Source organism: Nomascus leucogenys, chromosome 16 (genome assembly GCF_006542625.1).
Source record: "Nomascus leucogenys isolate Asia chromosome 16, Asia_NLE_v1, whole genome shotgun sequence".
Classification (NCBI taxonomy): domain Eukaryota; kingdom Metazoa; phylum Chordata; class Mammalia; order Primates; family Hylobatidae; genus Nomascus; species Nomascus leucogenys.
The window spans coordinates 38,932,066-38,951,125 of record NC_044396.1 but is presented as its reverse complement, the minus strand read 5'-3'; the positions used below and the strand labels follow the sequence as shown (position 1 = coordinate 38,951,125).

At 36.6% G+C, this 19,060-nt stretch overlaps 1 protein-coding gene across 3 annotated transcripts in view; it reads right to left on the bottom strand.

Moving 5' to 3' along the window:
* SNTG1 (syntrophin gamma 1) overlaps nucleotides 1–19,060 on the bottom strand; it is an 858,007-nt gene that overhangs the window by 648,995 nt on the left and 189,952 nt on the right. Inside the window, exon 2 of one of the 3 annotated variants that reach the window (XM_030795196.1) lies at nucleotides 11,043–11,173. The exons of the other annotated variants lie outside the window; for them this stretch is intronic. The gene's annotated coding sequence lies outside the window, so the exon portion shown is untranslated. The remainder of the gene's footprint in view (nucleotides 1–11,042; nucleotides 11,174–19,060) is intronic. 3 annotated transcript variants of the gene reach the window in all.

Genomic DNA, 19,060 nt, shown 5'->3' with positions numbered 1-19,060 from the left:
TGGTACCTGTAACATTATTTTTCTTTTTGTACATAAAATTTTGTATGTGCTGATAAATATCTGAGGTTAAACATTCTAGAATGTATAGGGTTTCTGAGCAATGCATATAGAACTAGGTAGGAACATCAGAACTCCAAGAGGCCTTTGAGCCCATCTAGTTAAAAGTACTTTATTTTACAGATATGGAAGCCAAAACTCAGAAATTTTAACTTGTCTAAGTTCACAGAAATAATAAATGACAGAGCCAAGTCAGAAGCCAAAATTAGTCTTCAAGCATCCAGTTCAATAAATTTTAACTCTGACAATGTTGTTGTTATATTCAGAGGCACTTACATACAAAAACTAATGGCCTTGAGAGACTATTTTTGTGTGTATGGCAAGTGTGCATTTATTTTATTATTTTTTTTTTATTATTTTTTTTTGAGACGAGTCTCGCTCTGTCGCCCAGGCTGGAGTGCAGTGGCGCAATCTCGGCTCACTGCAAGCTCCGCCTCCCGGGTTCACGCCATTCTCCTGCCTCAGCCTCTCCGAGTAGCTGGGACTACAGGCGCCCGCCACCACGCCCGGCTAATTTTTTTCTGTATTTTTAGTAGAGACGGGGTTTCACCGTGGTCTCAATCTCCTGACCTCGTGATCCGCCCTCCTCGGCCTCCCAAAGTGCTGGGATTACAAGCGTGAGCCACTGCGCCCAGCCAAGTGTGCATTTATTTTCAATATTAATGAAGACATTTTAATATTCTTAGATAAAAATAAATCTAATAAATATTTTCCTTTCAGTGTCTTGATATGATAATGAAATGATGGGCAGCAAAAGCAGCTCAGTGTTTCCTGTAAGTCAGATTGTCCTATGATACGTTTATGCGAAGTTATGGCAACCAGCCATGTAGAGAGGATAGGTTGTCCTGCAAAACTGCACTCATTCCTTGGCTACATGACTTGTTCCTTTAATATCTACTATATCATTTCTCTACCAGTTTCTTACAAATTAAGAACTTGGTACATAATTTTTGATTAAGTGAAATATGAGACCCAAAAATAAAAACAGAATGTGGACATTAAAATGTGATCACCTAAGAATTGTGGGTTCAGGAGAAGAAACCTCACTGCAATATTATTAGTAGTGTTGGTGGTGATAACAGCAGTAATAGTGGTGGTGAGGTTGGTAGTGATAGAGGTGATGGTAGTATAAAGATGGCAGTAATAATGAGTAGTAGTTGTGGTGGTAGTAGTGGTACTAGTAGTGGTAGTAGTTATCATGGTAGCAGTATTGGTGATGGCAGTAATGTTGAGTAGTGTTAGTGGCAGTAGTAATGGTAGTAATAGTTAATAATTTCAGTAGGGTGGTCATGGTAGTAGTAGTACTAGTAGGGATAGTAGTAGTTATGGTAGTGGTGGTGGTGATGGTAGTAATATTGGTAGTATTAGTGGCAGTAGTCGTGATCGTAGTAACACTGGTAGTAGTTTCAGTAGTGGTGGTGGTAGTGATGATAGTAGTGACAGTAATAGCTAGTATAGTAAGAGCTAACTATTTCTTAAGCGTTTGCTAAGGGTCAGGCATTATTCAGAGTGCTTACAAGTATTAATTCATTAGTTGTTTCCTTACAATAACCCAAAAAGGTAGGTACTACTACTATTAACGTTTTTGCTAGAGGGGGAGAAAACAAAAATAACAAGACAGATGTTATGCAGTGTGTCCAAGGTAAATGGCAAAGCTACATTTTTAACTCAGGAAGACTGGTTTCGTCTTCATCTTCTACTGTGCTTCTCAAGGCAAGATACTAAATTATCATGAACAAAACTGATGATAAGTAATTGTTAATAAAGAATGAGGGATATTTTTATAATCTTGGCAATTCTGAATCCAATTCAAAGACGTATGTAATGCAAATCCTGAGTATTGCACTTTCCTGTAACTGCAAGCATGCTTGTATTATTCTAGTATATTAATTCTGGCTCCTAAATTTACTAGATATGAGTTTTTGAACAACTTCTTTAATTTCCCTATGCCTCAGTTTCTCATCTGATAAGGGTATAGTAATTGTCCTTACATTGTAAAATTATACAAACTGAATCAATACAAGGGCTTTGATAAAAAATAATAGCTAGCTATTAATTAGTTAGTTGTAATTAGTTGAACCAGGATTTGTTGAATTACTATTTCTTTAACACTTAAATTCCATGTCCTTGCCAACACATCATTTTGTTTTTGGTGAATTGTAACATAACTTTTCTTGGGTCTGGTGGGTTCAGCTGCATGCCAGCCTCACTCCCCTACAGGAATCCTAGGAACAAACCTCAGCCATAGGACTCCTCTGAGCACAAGTTGCCTCTGAAGGTAGTTGATTAATCCAATGAGGCCATTTCCCGGCCATGTCAACCTGAGTGTGTTCCTGAAATTGTTTAAATGGCCACTGAAAAGAGAATTAGCCTTCTCTCTGTGGTGGCAGTGATCAGTGATAAAATATAAAATTGGGCACTTCACTGGCTATGTATTTTTTTACCATATAGAGAAAGGCAGTGAAAGAAGAGGGCACACTGAAAAAAGAAAATCAGAAATAATTAACATAAAATTATTTCCAGAGGTGTTTTGTTTGTTTGTTTGTTTGTTTGTTTTGCTTCCATGTAGTTTCTGAGCACCAGCTGTGTGCCTCCACCACAGCAGTTTGGAGGGCCAAACCTTCATTAGTTTCTGTGAGACAATGCATCCTACAGTATTTTCTTGAGGTAGTTAGAAGTAGAATTCCATCACTCAAGCAGAAAACAGGCATCTATCTCTGCTAAGTCTAATACAAAGAAGCTCTAGATCCCATTACTCTGCCTCCAAGTCTTTTAATTTAAAGAAATTAATTTTTGGATTCTAACTGAGCATGGTTTTAATATTAATCTATACATAATTCTTTAGAATGATAAAAACCTGGTAATTTTGTTATTTGAAAAACAATGTGGAATTTAAGAATACATTTTAATTTTATAAACTATAAAGGAAAAATAAAAGAAAATAATACTTTGTTTTCAACTCATAGGCTCTTGATTTTTCTTTCAAAATTCTCAGGATTCTTTGGGCTCCACAGGGAATGGAGAGAAGAACTGAGCCTTTCAGTGAACTCCTCACATGATTGGCTTGGCCACGTATTAGCTATGCGTCCAGAGTCAATAACTAAGATCCTCTTTGCTCCTATTTCCTTATACGTAAAGTAGAGCTGATGATATTATCTACTTCACAGGGACGCTCAAAGATCGTGTGAGTAATCTATATATGTAGAATGTGTAAAGCACTGAGAACAACACTCAGCAGTTAATAAATCTTAGTTCATGTTCTTATCATTTCCAACATATTTATTTGAAATAAAATATTGAAAATCATGGTACATGTAATTTTTTTAAAAAACTGAAGGGGAAAAATGAACTGTTGCTTCTTGGAGTTGCAGTGTCTTCTCCAGTCATGAAGCATGGTTTCTACTCTTTGGGTTGAAGCCCGTTGAGAATGGACTCTTAGTGGGTCAAACACTTCAAATGCCTTAACAGCTAGGAAATTTAAGGTTAATAAGCAAATCATGTTCCCAAGTGGCTGGTATGCTGCCTTATGTTTTATTATCAAATAGATTGTTCATAAATCATACATTTGGAAAATAGAGAAGCAAGTAGCTGCTTTCTGTAAAATGCCACCTAAGAACAGGAGGGTGCTCAATCTTCTGCAGTGGGCAGCATCTTTCCCTTCCCCAGGGCCAACTTCACATAGCTTTTACCAGGTAACAGGGAACTCAGCACACTTCAGCTCTGCTAGTCACAAATCTCACCACACTAATTAGATTGTGAAGCAAAACCAAACATAACCTAACTTCAGACCTAATATTAATATTAAAGAAGAAAATATAAATGAATAGAGGAAATGTTGCCTTCCTCCTAGTTCCTGGGACTTTTCAGTTGCTAGTACATTCTTATCTACAGTCTAGTGGTAACAGAGAGAATAACTAAACTCAGTGACCAGGAGACAGACTTCGCTACCCACTGGAAATATAGTGAGAGCTAATTCTGTGATTAAAAAAATCACTCAAAAATAAATAAATTGTAAGACTCAGACAGCAATGGAGCGAAGACAATTTTGCTGAGAGGCATGAGGACTGGTGCCATGCCCTACCTTCCTCCTCCATGATTATTGATCAGTTTTATCTGAAATATTCGCATTTCCCTGTGTGTGAATTAGACCCTAAACATTTTATGTTCTTTATAAGAAAAAGAAAAACATATTGTATACTGATGTCAGGAATCAATCTTAGATAACAGCAATTCTTTCTTGTTTATTTTTCCAGAATGTGAAGAATCACACACATTTTGATCATACCGGATAAACAAGTGTAGCCTGTTTATTTTTTGATATGCTGGACTCTAAAATGATAGTAAATTACATCTGTTCTTAAGTGCTTTTTTACAGCATGACAAGTCCAAATTGTGTGCACACACTCTGGAAATGATGTCTAAAAAGGCATTTGAATATTTTCAGGCATATGTGAAACAAAGACAAACGATGATTCACATTCAGCTGAGTGATTAGAACTTTTTCAAGCAGAAAGAACGGAATATGTTAGTTCTAGTATTATTAAAATTGTCTTAAAATGTAAACCGTGCTGTTAAAATTATCAAATATAATCTTCGTCATGTTGTTTCATGCCTCGTTCTCCACTGAGAAAATGAGTCCTAGCATTAAAAAAATCTAAGTACTCAGAAGCTTTGGTCTTCTGTAAGTTAAATATAAAGTTTTCCACTTAACTTAAAATGCCAGGATGTTTTGTGACTCCTTTGCAGTTCTGAAGGTCATTCTGCTGATGCCATGGTCAGGTAGAGTCATAAGTAAATTTGCAGAGTGAATAGCATAGAGCTCAGAAGTTATTGGAATATGGCTTCTGCATCAACAGGGAAATAGGAGCAGCAGCCCCTGCACTCCTCAAGCAAAATGCTCATGGAAAATGAGTCTAAAATAAACATTTCTGGCACACCAACAACCTAACCTGACTAACAAGAGAAAGAAATAGGCCAGGTTTTAAAATTATAAAACTTCACGTAGGCCTGCATCCAATGGGCATGCTTTGTGCATATGAATAAGGTGTATATTCAAAATTCTTATTAATGCATGAATACGAATTAGATACGCAATGACTGAGGATGGAGAAGTGGGTGAGAATTTTATCTTATGTGGTTTTAAAGTCCATTCCAACACAGAGTCAAGGATTCTTAAAAATTATAAGCAATGTAAATCAAAGGGTGGGTAAAAATCACAGAAATAAAAGACCTAAGAGTGGAGTTGGGGAAAAGCCAGTGCTGAGAAAAGTCAAGAAGAACGACAAATTGTATGCTGAAATTGATTTTGGAGTAAAACCCTACCTCACAGAATCATTGTAAGTATTACATTAAGTAGAAAAAAAAAAGCATTTGGAAAGTATTTAATGCTAGATGGTGTTAGTTATAATGGTTCAGGGCATGGGGTCTGGAATCCAACACTCTAAATTTGACCACTTAGTAACAATTTAACTGTTGGAAGTCACTAATGTCTGCCCATAGCATATTTTCTTTTATGTAACCTGGAAATAAAAATGGTGCATATTTTATAAAGAATTAAACAAAAAGACATCTGAAAGATCTTCTAAAAGTGCCTTGAGCATAACAAACACTCAATTTACGCTCACGGTGCTGTGACTGTGTGCATGATGCTGAGGAGGGCTGCTTCAGCTGCACAGTGGCAAATCTGACACGACCTTGGGACTGCTGTAGTGTATGACTGACATTTTATTTACTTTAAAACAAAATTCTCTTCACTGGGGGTGGTGGGGGTGGGTGGTACTTTTCAATGAATGATGAAGGAGTAGTTGGACATTTATAGGCAAAATAAAATAAGTCTTAAGCTAAACATCATACCTTGTAAAAAAAAATTATGTCTAAATGGGTCATTGACTTAATGTAATGCAAACAGTAAAATGCAATGTAAACAATAAAAACATAAAAGTTCTAGACACACACACAGAGCACGAAAATTTCCTTCCACCTCTCAGCACTCATTTGTCATCACTTGTCTCCTTAACCGCAGATTATCATAGCAACTTTCCTACAAAGGCCTTCAACCATCTTTTTTTTTTTTTTGAGACAGAGTCTCCCTCTGTCATCCAGGCTGGAGTGCAACGGCAAGATCTTGGCTCATTGCAAACTCCACCTCCCGGGTTCCAGCAATTCTCCCACCTAGCCACCCCAGTAGCTGAGACTACAGGCACCAGACATGATGCTAGGCTAATTTTTGTATTTTTGTAGAGATGGGATTTCACCATGTTAGCCAGGCTGGTCTTGAACTCCTGACCTCAGGTGATCCACCCACCTCGGCCTCCCAAAGTGCTGGGATTACAGGCATGAGCCACCGCACCTGGCCAACCATCTTAACCCTCTCACTCACACTGTAAAACCACATCCTTAGTAGAATTTAATCACCATTCTCTCCAGTCTTAACGCCTGAATTTTGCAAGACAATAACAGAAAGTAAGCTGACTGGTTGCACTTTAAATTCATGACCTCAGACATGGACTTTCATTATAAGCCCAACACATTTCCAATTAAATTCCCTTTCTAAAGTATTTATTTTTTCATGTTTTCATTTTTCATGGCAAATGTATTCTTGAATTTTAAAATATTTAATTGACAAGTACATGTCATACATATTCAAGGTGTCCAACATGATGATTTGATATATGCAAACATTGTGTTATAACAATCACAATCAAACTAATTACTACACCACTCCTGCTGTACATTACATCCCCAGAACTTGTTCATCTTTTTTTTTTTTTTTTTAGAGATGGAGTCTCACTCTGTCACCAGGCTGGAGTGCATTGGCATGATCTCGGCTCATTGCAACCTCTGCCTCCTGGGTTCAAGTAATTCTCCTGCCTCAGCCTCCAGAGTAGCTGGGACTACAAGTGCACACCTCTACACCCAGCTAATTTTTGTATTTTTAGTAGAGATGGAGTTTCACTATGTTGGCCAGCGTGGTCCCAATCTCTTGACCTCGTGATCCACCTGCCTGGGCCTCCCAAAGTGCTAGGATTACAGGTGTGAACCACCATGCCCAGCTTTGTTCATCTTAAAACTGAAACTTTATACCCTTTGGCCATCATTTCCCCAGTTTCCTTTCCCTCAGCCTCAGGCCAACTACCTTCTGACACGCTGCTTCTATGGGTTTGACTTTTTAAAATTTCTCACATAAGTGACATCCTACAGCATTCGTTTTTCCCAATCAGGTTTATTTCATTTAGCACAATGTCCTCCAGGTTCATCCATATTGTCACAAATAGCAGGATTCCCTTCTTTTTAGGAAGTTATTGCATGTTTGCCACTATTAGGAATGAGATACATTCTTTTATTGCTTATTACTAATATAAAGAAAATCTACTGGTTTTAAGTATTTATTTTGTAGATAATTATCTTATCAAATTGTCTAAAATAATTCCAATTGCTTTTTAGCTGCACCTTTGATTTTCTAGGCATGCAAAATATAAATCAAAGTAAATGAGTGTCTCCTTTGCAATATAGTATTGTTCACATTATTCGTGGGTGAATTGTTAGTTATTATGCCAAATATTATCAATCTATTCCTAGATTATTAGTCTTTAAAAGCAATAAAGATCACATAATGTTGTCAAATGTCGTTTTGTGATTAGGTTTTTTCTATGATAATTTATGTAAAGTTGAGGCATCCATGCATATTATTTGTTTATTTATTTTATATATATATATGTATTTTTATTATACTTTAAGTTCTAGGGTACATGTGCACAACGTGCAGGTTTGTTACATATGTATATACATGTGCCATGTTGGTGTGCTGCACCTATTAACTCATCATTTAAAATTCAACAGCCCTTCATGCTAAAAACTCTCAATAAATTAGGTATTGATGGAATGTATCTCAAAATAATAAAAGCTGTTTATGACAAACCCACAGACAATATCATACTGAATGGGCAAAAACTGGAAGCATTCCCTTTGAAAACTGGCACAAGACAGGGATGCCCTCTCTCACCACTCCTATTCAACATAGTGTTGGAAGTTCTGGCCGGGGCAATAAGGCAGGAGAAAGAAAAAAAGGGTGTTCAGTTAGGAAAAGAGGAAGTCAAATTCTTCCTGTTTTTAGATGACATGATTGTATATCTAGAAAACCCCATTGTCTCATCCCAAAATCTCCTTAATCTGATAAGCAACTTCAGCAAAGTCTCAGGATACAAAATCAATGTGCAAATATCACAAGCATTCCTATACACCAATAACAGACAAACAGAGAGCAAAATCATGAGTGAACTCCCATTCACAATTGCTTCAAAGAGAATAAAATACCTAGGAATCCAACTTACAAGGGATGTGAAGGACCTCTTCAAGAACTACAAACCACTATTGAACAAAATAAAAGCGGACATAAACAAGTGGAAGAACATTCCATGCTCATGGATAGGAAGAATCAATATCGTGAAAATGGCCATACTGCCCAAGGTAATTTATAGATTCAATGCCATCCCCATCAAGCTAACAATGACTTTCTTCACCGAATTGGAAAAAAACTACTTTAAAGTTCATATGGAACCAAAAAAGAGCCCACATTGCAAAGTCAATCCTAAGCCAAAAGAACAAAGCTGGAGGCATCATGTTACCTGACTTCAAACTATACTACAGGGCTACAGTAACCAAAACAGCATGGTACTGGTACCAAAACAGAGATATAGACCAATGGAACAGAACAGAGCCCTCAGAAATAATACCACACATCTACAACTATCTGATCTTTGACAAACCTGACAAAAACAAGAAATGGGGGAAGGATTCCCTATTTAACATCCATGCATATTTAAAGTTAAATACTTGGGCCAGATGCAGTGGCTCACGCCTGTAATCCCAGCACTTTAGGAGGCTGAAGCAGATGGATCACTTGAGACCAGCCTGGCCAACATGGTGAAACACCATCTCTACTAAAAATACAAAAATTAGCCAGGTGTGGTGGCAGGGACCTGTAATCCCAGGAGCCTGAGGCAGAAGACTCACTTCAGCCTGGGACGTAGAGGTTGCAGTGAGCCGAGATTGCACCACTGCACTCCAGCCTGGGTGATGAAGCAAGAATGTGTCTCAAAAAAAAAAAAAAAAAAAAAAAAAGAACTAAATACTTGTGTATGCTGCATAATGGTTTGATATACCTCTTGATTTTATTAACTAGTTTTTTTAATTAAGGTTTTTACACTTTCATTCTTAGATCCAGTTGCTATATTGCTTCAGTTTATGCTATCATATTAACCTTCTGATTTGGGGATTGTGTTATCTTTATTCTTTGTTCTCTATTTTAATATGTTTAGTGTAAAGTCATCCATGTATGCCTGAAATCAAACCTACCGGGTTTCCTACATTATTCTTTTGGTATGACTTTAGATTTAATTAACTAAAATTATAATTAGGGTGGTTACATCTATGTTCTTAATGCAAATTTAGTTTTAGTCATATCTTAATAATATTCAGAAATAAAATATATGCCAACTATCTTTTCTATGATCTCAAATTCTTTGGATGATGAAAAAAATCATGTGTTTTCTGAAGATTAACACTTGTCTTTTCTATCAGACCATTTTTCCAGTACTACTAAATTTTCAAGTTTGATAAAATATAATTTTCTTAAAATAATTCATTCACCTTTTCAAATTTATACCATAAAGTTACTTATATTGTGGCTATATTTTTTGGCCTAAAGTATTATTTTTATTATATCTTCCTTTGTGAGTTTTTTAATTCTGAAAGTGGAAACTTTCTTTTTTCCATAGTCCCTCTTTTCTTCTGATTCTTTCTTTTCCTTACTTTCCATTTCAACTCCTGTTATTTGACCACAGAGTTATCCTCCATGTCCCATTTGTCACTCATAATTTCAGTTTCCTAGGATTTTGCTTGGAGCTGAGATATATGCCCTCTACTGGGCCTTGGTAAACACTGATGCAGTTCCACTTGTAGTAATCATTTTCTCTCTTTAATAAGAGTTTTAATGGAGGGGTATATTGCTCTTCTTGGGCTGCCATAATAAAATATCATAGACTTGGTGGCTTAAACAACAGAAACTTATTTTCTCATATTTCTGGAGGCTGGAAGCCTAAGCTTGTTTCTACAGTTGGATTGCTGGTGAGGGATCTCTTCCTCCCTTCTCACTGTGACCTCATATGGTTTTCTTCTGTAGGTGCAAGAAGAATGAGAAGAAGGGGAAAGAGAGAGAGAGAGAGAGAGAGAGAGAGAGAATATACTTTCTGGTGCCTCTTCATATAAGGACACTATTCATATTCAATTAAGACCCCCACTTTATGACGTCCTTCAACCTTAACTACCTCCTTCGAGTCCTCCATCTTCAAATACCATTATATTGGGGGGATAGAGCTTCAACCTATGGGTTTTGGGGAGAGACAATTTAGTCCATAGCAGGAAAGTACAGTAGGTGACCTCAGGAAGCAAATGTGAGGGAGCTAGGAGAGTAAGGCAATGACAATAAAAATACACTGACACTCATATGCATTGATGTTGCAGTGAATAGAGTTGTAAATCTTCCTGGGGTGTGGATAATCATAATGAATTCCTCCTCAGAAAATCTGTCTAAACCAAAAGTCATCACACGACAACTTGCAGGTAGAGTTGAAAGCTAACATACATGATACCTAGTTAAGTTTGAATTTCATAGAAATAACAAACAATTGTTTAGAACATATCTAGATTAAAGAAGTTAATTGTTATTTGAAATTCCAATGTAAGCATCCTATATTTTTATATGCTAAATATGGCAACCCTCCCCATTGGCCCAATTTAGCCAGGGGCTTATTTTTGTACATAAAATTTTAATTGGAACATGACCACATTCATTCACTTTTGTATTGTCTATGGCTGTTTTTGCACTACAGTAGTATTACTGAGTAGTCACTGCAAGATAGTATGACCAGAAAACGCTAAAATATGTACTAAATATATTGACCAAAAAATATACTAAATATGTTTACCTGGATTTAAAGGACAAAAAGCTTCATCTCGAGCAGTTGGTGTTGGTTCCTATAGCTTTAGCCCCTTGCTCTTCCAGGCTTTGTGTGTCTGCAGGAGTGCCAAGAGGGTTCAGGTTTATAGAGACCAAAAGCTGAAAGACAAATGGCTTGTCTGAGCTCACAAAGACTAACTACTACAGTTGCAAATGAAATCACAAGTGTTGCTCACCAGGGATGCCTGAGCCTTCCAGGAAGGCCGATGATGGTCACTGATGAGCGTCCTGCCTGCACCTGTGTTAGAGTAGGCTGATAGCTAGACATGAGCAGAAGGGGGAGGCCCTGAGAAAAGGGAGGGCTGGAAAATCTCACACCCCAGAGACCACTCAAAGCATCCATGCTAGATATGAGGAGAGAGGAGAGAAAACACCTAGATGGAAAGCAATGACCCTTATGACTTGCAGTAATCCCTCACTCTGCAGTTAACCTGTCAGAATGTCACTAGATGCATGCTGATAAGGGAAGAGAGCAGAGGAGAATTCCCTAAGAGATATGCAGTAGCAGTAAGTACAGGTTTAACCACTACACAACCTTCCTGGAGTGGACAACACAGCCATTAGGTAGAATTCGTATCCAACGCCTGGTTTGCACATGCATATCCAAAGAGAGTAAGAGAGGATTCCACAAGCCTGGGCAGAAACTAAATGAGGAAAGGTGAGTACTTAAGACAGAAGTGGGAAAACCAGAGAAAGAAAAAGGTGGCGACTTAAGACAAAGGCGGGAACTTCCAGAACAATCCAACATTATAAAAACCCCATGCAGAACTCTCAGGGCTGTTGCTGGCACACTGGCTTTGAGTAGCCCACTCTGCCTCACCTTTCAGAGTATACTGCCTCTCTATGTAAACTCTCTGCTCTCAATTTCCCTTCAATAGGGCTCAGTGATATCTTCAAATTGTCACTTAGCAGAATTCTGTCTCCCAAGTAAGACTAAGAACCGAGGATCTCCCCCTTCCTGGTAATACCTGGACTTCCTGTTGAATGAGACCACTCAATGGCTCAGTTATTTAAGGAGTTTTAGTAGGGTATTCTATTCATTAAGTTTGAGTACAATTCTAACCAATATCGTATGAACATTTGCTAAATACTGCAGAACATAATTTGAGAACTCTTGCTCTAACTAGAAAATTGGTGCAGTTTTACCAATTTTCCCCACTATGATTCCTCCATGTTTTATATTCTCCATTGAGGCGCTGGACTTAGACTGCTGTCATGTTTTTGGTAATGTGATTTTCTACAGGATGACAGAAACTAAGACTGAAGAAACTTGAAAGTGGATATGAATTGCATCTGCTAAAAATTTCTCATGAATTAGATATTAATTGTACCCTTGTACATTTAAATATTTGCCTATATATGTCAGTGGACAAGAGAGTCAGGCTGTCCAGTCTTTTGATAAGAAAGATAGTCAAAGTTCAAGGGAGAGATCTTTCTTTTGATTCCTGTGGTATGCCATGAATTGGCTTCCCATGAATTTCCAGAAAAGGAATGTGGGATGCACCATGCCCAGGAGTGGAAAGTGTCTCTGTTGTCACAGGAAATGGCTGGTGTCCCACAGGGCTGGACCCAGAAATCAGAGTAGAGTCCCTTTATCTTCAATAATGGAATTTCCTTAAGTCAATTATGCTCCCTACTCCCTGCCTACGCACCTTTTCCACCTAGACTATATACATACACGGAAGTGATGCTAAGATTGCTTCAGACAGGGTCATCTCACATCTGCAAAAATTCTGGGTCTCTGGCCTCTTCAAAGTTTCCTTCAGACTCCAAAATTAGAACACAGTTGTTTTAGTGTAAGGTTCTTTGAGCAATGTATTGGATATACTCGAAATCAAGAAAATGTGTTCAGGCCACTGTATGAGTAAAATCACCCCACAAATAGCTCAGCAAAGGAGCTGGACACAGTAGGATTTTAACAAAGATTCTATAAATGGAACAAAAACATATAAAATATTTTAGGTTCAAGAAAATCACAAAGAAAGAAGGTACTAAATCATTTTTGTTGTTATTGTTTTATTCAATTGTAAATCTTACCGAGAGTTTTGTGGGGGTTTTTCCCTTTTTGTTACAAAATAAATCTTGCTTTTTGTACAGTATCATCTTTATAGCATTGAAAATACGTTTACCACCTTCTTCACTCTCAAAATATTGTTTTTTACACAACATCAAATTCAATCCCAGTTCCATGTGAAATTATTGCAAAGAATGGCAAATATAAATTATTCTTACAACATCAGCCTTTGACCTGCCTTCTGAAATACCAGAATATAAACTGTCTTGTATTTTGTAACATCTCTTCATTCTCCTAACAGCAACTTGATTTTACTCAGCATGTCAAGTCTAATAAATAACAGTATTCTGTTCATTTGTTGCTGTTATTTTCAAAATAAAAATAATTGCTCTATCTTTCTTCAATGCCTTTTGAACAGAGTTCTATTTAGTTAGTAAATGATGCTGGCCCAATTATTTAAAGAGAGAAAACTATGCAAGGTAGAATTTGGGTGACCCATGTTGGTGGTTTCCTCATCAAAACTTGGAATCTCTCTTGCTGCCAATAAAAGACCTACACAGGTAGAATGTGATCAATGAAATGGACACTGACTCATCATTCAAAATATAGCTTGGGGAAATGCTCATGGCAAAGGCAAGGAAACTAACGCTTATCAAATAATTATGTGATGCTAACACAAAATATTTTACACATTTTCTCATTTCATTCTTACAACACTTAGTGATTCACTCTTGTTAAAAATTGATTTCTGGCCAGGCATGGTGGTTCATGCCTGTAATCCCAGCACTTTGGGAGGCTTAGGTGGGCAGATCACTTGAGGTCAGGAGTTCGAGACCAACCTGGCCAACATGGTAAAACCCAGTCTCTGCTAAAAATATGAAAATTAGCTGGGCATGTTTGCGGGTGTCTGTAATCCCAGCTACTTAGGAGACTAAGGCAGGAGAATCGCTTGAACCTAGCAAGCAGAGGTTTCAGTGAGCCAAGATCACGCCACTCCACTCCAGCCTGGCCAACAAAACAAAACAAAACAGAAACAAAAAACCAAAAAACCTTGATTCTGCATTTATGTTATTTTAACCTTTAAAATTATGTTTGAGATAAGTAACTCCTAAACTTTTAAAAAAAGTGAATGCAATTAATTCTAGTTATTAAATATAACATAATTAAGGAAGTATTTAAAGACAACTTACCTTATAAAATTGACCTTTAAATGTCATACATGTGTGAGAATCTTTCTATCTATTTTCTTTTATTGATCTATCTACATATCTATCTGTCTATGTTGCCAATATTCCATCTAGAATGCTAATAAAGGATGGGGAAAGGGTCCATACCTTGTTCTTTCACGTTGCCCAAGTTACACTTTGTTTTGGCAACTTAGGATAGTCTTGAGAGTTTATAAAAGGTAAAGATATTTAGAAGATGATAATATAAAAGGGCATTCAAGAAAACTTAACTTAGTGGACATTAACTGCATTCCCTTCCTTGAGAATAAAATTTTACGTTCTGTAATTCATTTAATTTAGACTGGAAAGTCTCTTAATTGTCTTGCTGGGCACCCTGGAGCTTCAGTTGCTCATTGCCAACAGGCAACATATTTCCTAGGGGTTCTGCTCTTGCCAATCATAAAACTTTAATTTAGGAACAAAGAGTTAATCAGCTCTGTTTGTCTCCAAACCTGTTTACGGCAGTATGAATTGCTATTGTGATTATATAATGATTTTCAAATATACATATTATTGAAATTCCATGCTAAAATATAGAATTGAGTCTATATAATCTGTGAATATTTGGGTAGAGATAATAAAGGTGAGTTGTCAAACACCATGTTATCAAAGTTAAAGTAAGTCAATCAGAAAAGTGTGCAAAACTCATGAGAATGCAAGAAGGATTCTGCATTCATATCACATAAAGAAAACTAAAAACAGAACCACACGATCATCTCAAAAGATGCAGAAAATACTTTTGATAGAATTCAACATCCTTCATGTTAAAAATCCCCAACAAACTAGGCATTGAAGGAAAGTACCTCAAAATGAGAAGAGCCATCTCTGACAAATCTGAAGTCAATATCATTGAATGAGCAAAAGCTGGAATCATTCCTCTTGAGAACTGGAACAAGATGAGGATGGCCAATCTTCACTATTCCTATTCAACATAGTACTGTGAAATGGTTTAGCTCTGTGTCCCCACCCAAATCTCATGCTGAATTGTAATTCCCAATTTTGGGAGAGGGACCTGGTGGGAGGTGATTGGATCATGGAGGCGGATTTCCCCCATGTTATTCTCATGATAGTGAGTGAGTTCTCATGAGATCTGATTATTTAAAAGTGTGTGACAATTCCTCTCCTTGCTCTCTCTCTCTCCACCCTCTATGTGAAGAAGATTCTTCCTTCCCCTTCTCCTTCCACCATAATTATAAGTTTCCTTAGGCCTCCTGTTCATGCTTCCTGTTAAGCCTGCAGAACTGTTAGTCAATTAAATTCTTTTCTTCATAAATTAACCAGTCCCAGGTAGTTCTTTATAGCAGTGTAAGAATAGACTAATACATACTGGAAGTCCTAGCTAAAGCAATCAGTCAAGAGAAAGAAATAAAAGGCATCCAAATAGGAAGAGAGTAAGTCAAACTATTTTTGTTTGCAGATGATATGATTCTATACCTAGAAAACCCCACTGTCATTACCCAAAAGCTTCCAGATCTGATAAACAACTTTGTCAAAGTTTCAGGATACAAAATCAATGTATAAAAATCAGTAGGATTTCTATATGCCAGCAATTTCCAAGCTGAAAGCCAAATTCAGAATGCAATCTCATTCACAATAGTCACAAAAATAATAAAATACCTAGGAATACAGCTAACCAGGAAATCAAAAGATCTCTACAATGAGATTTACAAAACACTGCTGAAAGAAATCAGAGACGTCAAAACTAGAAAAATATCCCATGCTCATGAATAGGAAGAATTGATGCTGTTAAAATGGCCATACTGCACAAAGCAATTTACAGATTAAATACTATTCCTACTAAACTTCCAATAACTTTCTTCACAGAATTAGAAAAAAATTATTTGAAGACAAAAAAGAGCCCAAAGAGCCAAAACAATACTAAGCAAAAAGAACAAAGCTGAAGACATCATGTTACTCAAATTCCAACTATACTGCAAGGCTACAATAACCAAAAGAGCATGGTACTGGTACAAAATAGAAACACAAACCAATGGAATAGAATAGAGAGTGCAGAAATAAAACTACACACCTACAACCATCTGATCTTCAACAAAGCCAAAAAAAAAAAAAAGCAATGGGAAAAGAACTTTCTATTCAATAAATGATGCTGAAATAACTGGCTGCCCACATGCAGAAGATAGGAGCTGGACTCCTTGCTTACACCATATACGAAAATCAACTCAAGATAGACTAAAGACTTCAATGTAAAACTTAAAACTATAAAAGCCCTGGAAGGTAACCTAGGAAATACCATTCTGGATGTAGGATATGGCAAAGATTTCAAGGTACAGATGCCAAAAGCAACTACAACAAAAACAAAAATTGACAAATATGACCTAATTAAATTGAAAGGCTTCTGCAGAGCAAAAGAAACCATCAACAGAGTAAATAGACAACCTACAGAATGGAAGAAAATATTTGCAAATTCTGCATCCAACAACAGTCTAATATGCAGAATCTATAAGGAAACTAATCACAACAACAAGCAAAAAACAAACAACCCCACTGAAAAGTGGACAGAGGGCATGAACAGACACTTCTCAAAACAAGACATACACATGGCCAAAAGCATATGAAAATATACTCCCCATCACTAATCATTAGGAAATGCACATCAAAACCACCATGAGATATTCTCTCACATCAGCCAGATGGTTATTATTAAAAAGTCAAAAAATAATGATGCCAAAGAAGTTGCAAAGAAAAGGGAATGCTCATACACTGCTGGTGGGAATGTAAATTAGTTCAGCCTCTGTGGAAAGTAGTTTGGAGATTTCTCAAAAAACTTAAAACAGGACTACCATTTGACCCAACAATCCCATTACTGACTATATACTCAAAGGAATATTAATTTTCTACCGTAAAAACAGATGCATGTGTATGTTCATTGCAGCCATATTCTCATTAGCAAAGACATAGCATAAACCTAGATGCCCACCAATGATGGACTGGGTAAGGAAAATGTGAAACATATACACCATGGAATACTATGCAGCAATGAAAAAGAGTGATATCATGTTTTTCACAGCAACATAGATGGAACTGGAGGCCATTATCCTAAGCAAACTAATATAGGAACAGAAAACCAAATACCATATGTTCTTGCTTATAAGTTGGAGATAAACATTGAATACACATGGACACAAAGAAGATAACAAACACCAGCGGATATTTGAAGGTGGACGGTGGGAGGAGGGTGAGGATGAAAAAACTGACTATTGGGTACTATGCGTCTTACCTGGGTGATGAAATAATCTATACACCAAACCCCTATGACATACAATTTACCTATAAAACAAACCTGCACATGGATCCCTGAACCTAAAATAATTTTTTTAAAAAAGGAATGTAAGTATTATTGTACTATTAAAAACCTGAAAATGGAAATATGACATAGAAAATGCATACCAGGTACTGTTTATGCAAGAAAAATCTAGATAAAACTCTAATTAACAAGCTTATCTTCAAAGAAAGTAAGTTAGCCTTACCTCAAAAGTTTGCCAAGTAAATATTCAATTATAATATTTTGTTAATATATTTGAAGGAATATGTCCTTTTTTAATTGACAGGTAATAACTGTACAAATTTATCAGATACAGAGTGATGTTTTGATACGTACAGTGCATAGTGATCAAATCGGGGCAATTAGCATGTCCATCACTTCACTTACAGTTTCTTTGTGTTGAGAATATTCAGAACCCTCTCCTTTAGCAATTTAAAAGCATATAATAGATTATTGTTAACTATAGTCATCCTACAGTGATATAGAACACTAGAATTTGTTCTTTCCATTTAGTTGTAATTTTGCATCTTTTAATAAAACTTTCCTTATCCTTCCCTCCCTCTGTCCTTCCCAACCTCTAGTAACCATTATTCTACTCTATTTTACTCTACTTCTATGAAATCAACTTTTTTTAGCTTCTGCCGGTGAGTGAGAACATGTGGTATTAACTTTTCTTTTCCTGGCTTGTTTCCCTTACTTTAATGTCTTCCTGGCTCATCCACGTTGTCTCGAATGACAGGATTTCATTTTTTTCTATGGCTGAATAGTATTCCAGTGTGTATGTACACCACATTTGCATTGTCCATCATCTATTGATGAACACTTAGGCACAAAAGCCAAAACAGACAAGTGGGATTCTGTCAAACTAAAAAAAAGTCAAGGAATCAACCAACACAGTGCAAAGACAACCTACAAAATGGGAGAAAATATTTGCAAATCGTTCATCCAACAAGGAATTAATATCCAAAATATAAAAGGAACTCAATACAATAGCAAAAAAACTGCAAATAATTCAGTTAAAAATGTGCAAATGATCTGAATAGCCATTTTTCAAGAAAGCTACAAATAACCAACAGATTTAAGAAAAAAATGTGCAACATCACTATTCATCAGAGAAATGCAATCAAAACCACAGGATATCATCTCATCCCGGTTAGAATGCCTATTATCACAAAGATAAAAGATAGCAAATGCTAGTGAGAATGTGGAGAATGGGAACTCATACATTGTTGAAGGGAATTTAAACTAGTACAGTTACTATGGAGAGCAGCATGAAGTTTCCTCAAGAAGCTGCATATAGATCTACCATTTGGCACAGGAATCCTACCTCTGGATATTTATCCAAAAGAAAGGAAATTTTATCAAAGAGATATTTGCATCCCCATGTTTACTGCAGCACTATTGAAAATTGCTAAGATAATAGGAATATGTCAATTGTGAATATCCTCCTTTTTAACCAATGT